This window comes from Equus caballus, chromosome 23 (assembly GCF_041296265.1).
Source record: "Equus caballus isolate H_3958 breed thoroughbred chromosome 23, TB-T2T, whole genome shotgun sequence".
Lineage (NCBI taxonomy): Eukaryota > Metazoa > Chordata > Mammalia > Perissodactyla > Equidae > Equus > Equus caballus.
In genome coordinates, this window is record NC_091706.1 from 18,861,692 (window position 1) to 18,867,691 (window position 6,000).

The window sequence follows — 6,000 nt, forward strand, 5'->3', positions numbered from 1 at the left end:
GTACTTGGGAAGAAGCTGACAGCTTTATTTATATTTACCAAAAAAAAAAAAAAAAAAAGGAAGGGAGCAATCTAAAAGTGTAATAAAAGAAAAATTAAGAGAGTTATAGTACATGCAAATAAATACACAAACCATTAAAAATAATGTTCACGAAGAATTTTAAGGGCAAGAGAAAATGCCTATAAGATTTATAATGTTAAAGGCAAAATGTCGGGTTGGTATAACATATGTAGAAGATGTAAATGGCTACACGCATATATACACATATGTTACTATACTCACATATTCGATATAAAGATGGGAAATCTATGTAAACAAATATACACAGAAGATATGTCTGAGTGGTAAAATCATCTATAAAAGTTTACCTTCTTCTTTATCCTTAATGTATTTTAAAAAAAGACTTTCTTTCTTTTAGTAGAAAAGAACCTGTGCCCACTGCAAGCCCATCTTGGGTGAAGAGCCCCCTGCAGGAGCCACGAAGGTGGAAGTTTCAAGTCACAAGAGGTGACAGGGCCAGAGGGAGGAGAAGGCGGCCACAGCCAATCAGGAGTCTCTGTGATCAGAGTCCAAGAAGCTGGGCAGCAAGGAGCACGTGGGGATGCAGGAGTCGTGAGAGAGAGATGGAGAGAGGAGGGGACCACGGCATAAAATATCAGCGGGCACCCGAGGGGAAGGACTGGGAGGAAATTCAGCCATGGAGACTTCTCCAACAATTATGCACGTTCCTGAGGCACTAAGTGGTTTTCCTGGGAGAGGCTATCAGGAAAAGCCTGTGTCCTGGCATCTGTAAGAGCAGGATGAAAAAGTGCCTTTTGTTTTCCCAGTCACGGCAGCATTATCTGAAATAGCAAAGACTGGAAACAACTAAATGGCCACCAACAGGAGAGGAGAAAACAGAAGCAAGATACATCCATACCGTGGGTACTGTGGAGCCATCTGAAGGAACGAGGAGGTTCCTTATGGACTGATGGAGAAAGATCTCCAAAATATACTGTTACAAAAAAAGGGGGCAACACGGTAAACAGTGTGAATAGGTACAGTTAGTATAAAAAGGGTGGAGAAGGGATTGGGAGGGAGCTCCATGGTATATGCCTTATCTACATTTTGAACCAGGTGAGTATTGTTTATTTAATGAAAAATTAAAATAAAAAGAACCTCCGTTTTACATGGTTGAGCCATAGTTAAGATTTGAAGAGCTGAGATTAGATTTGCTTGGTCAAGATTATTCTTTTTGAGGTCTTGTCGAGTATAGAATTTCTGGAGTAGAAAACGGAGAAACTATGATCAAGGTCAGACTTTACTGGTTGGGATTAAGCCACTAATCTTTTATGACAAAGCTCTGACTGAGGATGACCTTATCCACTGTCCGCCCCGAATTGCTGTTAATTGTGTACAGAGCACCCTCTAGTGGAGGCATGAGGGCATTACAGAATCTTATACCGAGGGTATCGCAGCAAAATAAATTGCCAGAATGTGAGATACAGGAAATTACGAATACATGTATATGTGTAGATATATACATCATATTTTATGCAAGTATGAGAAAATGAATGAAAACTAATATTTGGAATATACAACATTTTAGTATAAAAACTATAAAATCAAAAGAAAACCCATGGCCTGGATATATATTAAAGATTTTCAAGGTGCTCAATGTCTGATGAATATTATCTCGTTATTATTCTTTGAATAACTGCTCTCAGCCACTAAGTAAGCATCTTTTTTTCCAGCTGCATAGAGATATAATTGACACATAATGTGCAGGCTTAACATGAAGAAATGATGATTTGAGATATGTATACACTGCAAAATGATTACCAAAATAATGTCAGTCCACATCCATCATGTCCATAGTTAACTTTCTGTGTGTATGGTGAGGACTTTTAAGATCCACTCTCTTAGCAACTGTAAGTATCCAATACTGTGTTGTCAACAGCAGTCACCATGCTGTACGTACATCCCCAAAACTTGTTCATCTCACACCAGGACGCTTGTCCCCTCTGATCACCTCCACCCACCCTACCCCCACCCCAGTCCTGGCAACTACCAATCTACTCTGATTCTGTGAGTTAGGTTTTTTAAGATTCCCCATATAGATGAGATAATACAGTATACGTCTTTCTCTGACTGGCTGATTTCACCCAGCATAATGCCCTCAAGGGTCCTCCATGTTCTCACAAATGGCAGGATTTCCTTCTTGTTTATTGCTGAATAATATTCCATTGCATTATGTGTACACATTTTCTTTATCCATTCATTCATTGATGGACATGTAGGTTATTTCCATGACGTGTCTTTTGTAAACAACGCTGCAATGAACATGGGGGCTCAGATATCCATAGTGATTTCATTTCCTTCAGTTCTATACCCGGAAGTGGAATTGCTGGATCAATGGTAGTTCTATTTTTAATTTTATGAGGAGCCTCCAGAGTGTTTTTCATAGTGGCTGCACCACTTTACACTCCTACCAACAGTGCACAAGGGTTCCCTTTTCTCCACATCCTCGCCAGCACTTGTTATCTCTTGCCTTTTTGATAAGAGCCATTCTGACAGGTGTGAGATGAGATCTCATTGTGGTTTTGACTTGCATTTCCCTGATGATTAGTGAGGACTGATGTTAGCAACAGACTTGTTACTTCTCTCTCTGCTGCCTGCTCTCTTGAGTTAAGTGGTGTTGTCAGGGTAGAAAGGCCTTCAGGGAAAGACTCCCTCATGTCAAGAGTCATGCAGATCACTTTTGTGAAAATCCCTTGATTTGAATTGCTCTGCACAAGGCTAATTGAGCTCTTAGCAGATACCCCAGGGAGAGTACGTCAGTCAGTCAGTCTACTGGAAAACCAGGGCAGATTTTTCTCTCCAAACTTGGAGAAAAACTGCCACTCAGCATGGCAGGATAACAATCATTTCTCTCTACCTCTATTGATCTCTGTCTTCTATATCTATATCTTCATCTATATCTACCTATCTTTGAATGTGGTTTTCTCTGTAGCAAGAATCAGCAGCTTATTAGCCATGAGCACAATCACACAAACCAGGCAATGCTTCCTGGTGTTACTCCAGGTATGGAACAGAGAAAAGAGAGAGTGGAAAATAAAGCAAAAACCTCAGAAATGGGGTAGAATGGCAACAAGTGAGGAAATCAGGAGAGAGGAGAAAGGAAGCAGAAGGAATGGCCATTTACTGATCTGCTATGTGTGCACTTTACACATATCCTCTCATTTAGTCCTCACACCAGTCCTGTAAGGGATAAATCATTTTCTCTCACTGTAGAGACGTGGAAAGCAGGACTCTGACAGTTACTGCATCTGTGGTTACCCTACCTGGAAGCGGCATAGCTGGGGTCTGAAGGCAGATGTGACTAGAGAGCCAACTCTGCCAGCCTGACTCTCAGGGAGAGAAGGGAGGAAATGAAAGGCAAGGGAGGGAGGGAGGAAGGAGGTAATAGAAAGAAATGGAAAGATGCCAATAAAGACGCCTGACTGAGTGTCAGGGAGAATCATATCACACATTTTTATGTAGAACTTCTTTTTTAATTTCCCCCTGTGTGTGTCGTGCTGATTCCCAAGCTATTAGTAAAATTTAGTCAAGATCTCGATGTGTACTGATTAAATGATGCACTTGAGGCTGTTTTGTATGTCTTTGAAAGCTTCCCATGGAGTTGCTAGCTTCCTGGAGAAGCCTGCCTATTGAATGCCCTTGAAAAGAAAGAGAGAGGGGAAACAGTGTTAATGATCCCCAGGTTAATGGTCACTAACCTGGGATGGTCTGCTTATCACCTGATCAATAAGAAAGTTTGAGGGGGGCTCCATTATGTTGATGTTTAATGATGATTTAGGACAAATTTACATGAGATAAATTTAGGTTGTATTCCTTCAGTGACTACTCTGAAGGACACAGAGACCCAAACATTGACCAATTATGAAATCTAGTTCCAAAGAACAAAAAAAGGAAAACATGTTTCTCCACAAAAGGTACAAAGACTTCTCAATCATCATCTTGGAGTGAAAAGAAGTGGTCACTTGAGAATCTTGTGAAATTAGTGATTACTTTTGACATGAAAACTCCTCCATGCATGCAAACTCGCTCCCACTCACTCCCACATTTGTAAATACGAAAGAAGTAACATTTGTTAGTTCAAATATCCCCTTAGTATTCAAGGCTATCCTGTCACGAAAAGTTTGCAAAGAAAGTCTTGATAATCAATTGTCAATGAAGGAGTAAGAGAAATAAATAAATGAATGAAGTCCACATTGTAGGTAATGGTGGGTGCCAACATTTAGCTAATGTAAATTGTAGAGATTCTACTTTGGGCAGGAACGGAGACCAGATCACCCTTGAGATCTTTTACAACACTATAATACTAACAGCCTGATCAAAGGAGAATGAATTTTTTTACACATACATTTTGAGAAAATACCAGCCTTGTCATTCTTCTTGTAAAACCAGCAATGGATCTGGAACCCTGTGCATTTCATGTCCAAAAAGTTAGTGGGGAGTGTGACAAGAGGTAGCAGTGGCCAAGCCCATGCATTGTGTCATGTATATAAGCATCTTCATGTAAAGGTTTGATCTAGTCCCATCACATGTTCCTATCACAGTGGCCACACTCTGGAGAAACACAGGGACCCAAACACTGACCTATAATAAATACTGGCTTTCAAGGGACCAAAACTAAAAGAAAAGAAATGTTTCTTTTCTGAAAGCATGATGAAGTTAGCGATTGACTTGGCCACAGAATGTGTTATGGTCTCTGGGTAGCTGACATTTCTAGGAGTTTCATTCTTCTTTTAAATTGCATTAGCTGAAACAAGAGAACTTACAGTAGAGAATCTAGGTGGGGATAAACAGTTTACTTGTTATTTCCTTCTTCATTTCTGGCACTGAATTGAAGGGAGGAAAAAAAGAACTGGAGCAACAACTTAACAGATCAACAAATTAATTACTTCGTCATGTATACAAACAACACATCAAAAAGAAAAACTTCCTTGAATTAGAGGGATATTTTATTAACATGGTACATTAAGATTAAGAATGTTATAGCTACAGTAAGAAATAAAGATTGTTACATACGAGCTTTGTAGTAACCACAAATCAAAAACCTATAATAGATACAGAAAAAATAATGAGAAAGGAATCCAAATATAGCTCTAAAAAAAGTCATCAAATCACAATGGAAAAGAGCAAGAGAAGAAGAAAGGAACAGAGAAGAACTATAAAAACATCTAGAAAACAATTAACAAAATGGCAATAAGAATTTGTTACTTAAATAATTACTTAAAATGTAAATGGACTAAATGCTTCATTTAAAAGACATAGGGTGGGGCTGCCCTACTGGGTTAGTGGTTAAGTTCATGCATTCACTTTGGCAGCCCAGGGTTCATGGGTTCAGATATACTAGGTGTGGACCTATGCACTGCTCAGCAAGCCATGCAGAGGCAGCATCCAAAATACAAAATAGAGAAAAATTGGCACAGATGGTAGCTCAGCAACAATCTTTCTCAAGCAAAAAGAGGAAGATTGGCAACAGATATTAGCTCAGGGCCAGTCTTCCACACAAAAAATAAATAAATAAATAAATAAACAAGCAAACAAACAAATAAAAGACATACAGTGGCTGAAGGGATTAAAAAAACAAGACCAAGTCTCATGTAGGCTGCCTAGAAGAGACACATTTCAGATCTAAAGACATTCTCAGAATGAAGGTGAAGGAATGGAAAAAGATATTCCATGCAAAAGGAAACAAAAAGAAAGCTAAGGTAGAAACACTTAGATCAGACAGCATAGACTTTAAAACAAAAACTGTAACATGAGACAAAGAAGGGTATCACATAATAATAATAACAATAAAACAATCCAACAAGAGGATATAAAGCTTGTAAATACCTATGTGCCCAACATAGGAGCACCTAAATATATAAAGCAAATATTAACAGACATAAAGAGAGAAATTGACAATTGCACAAACACAGTAGAGGACTTTAACATCCTACTTACATC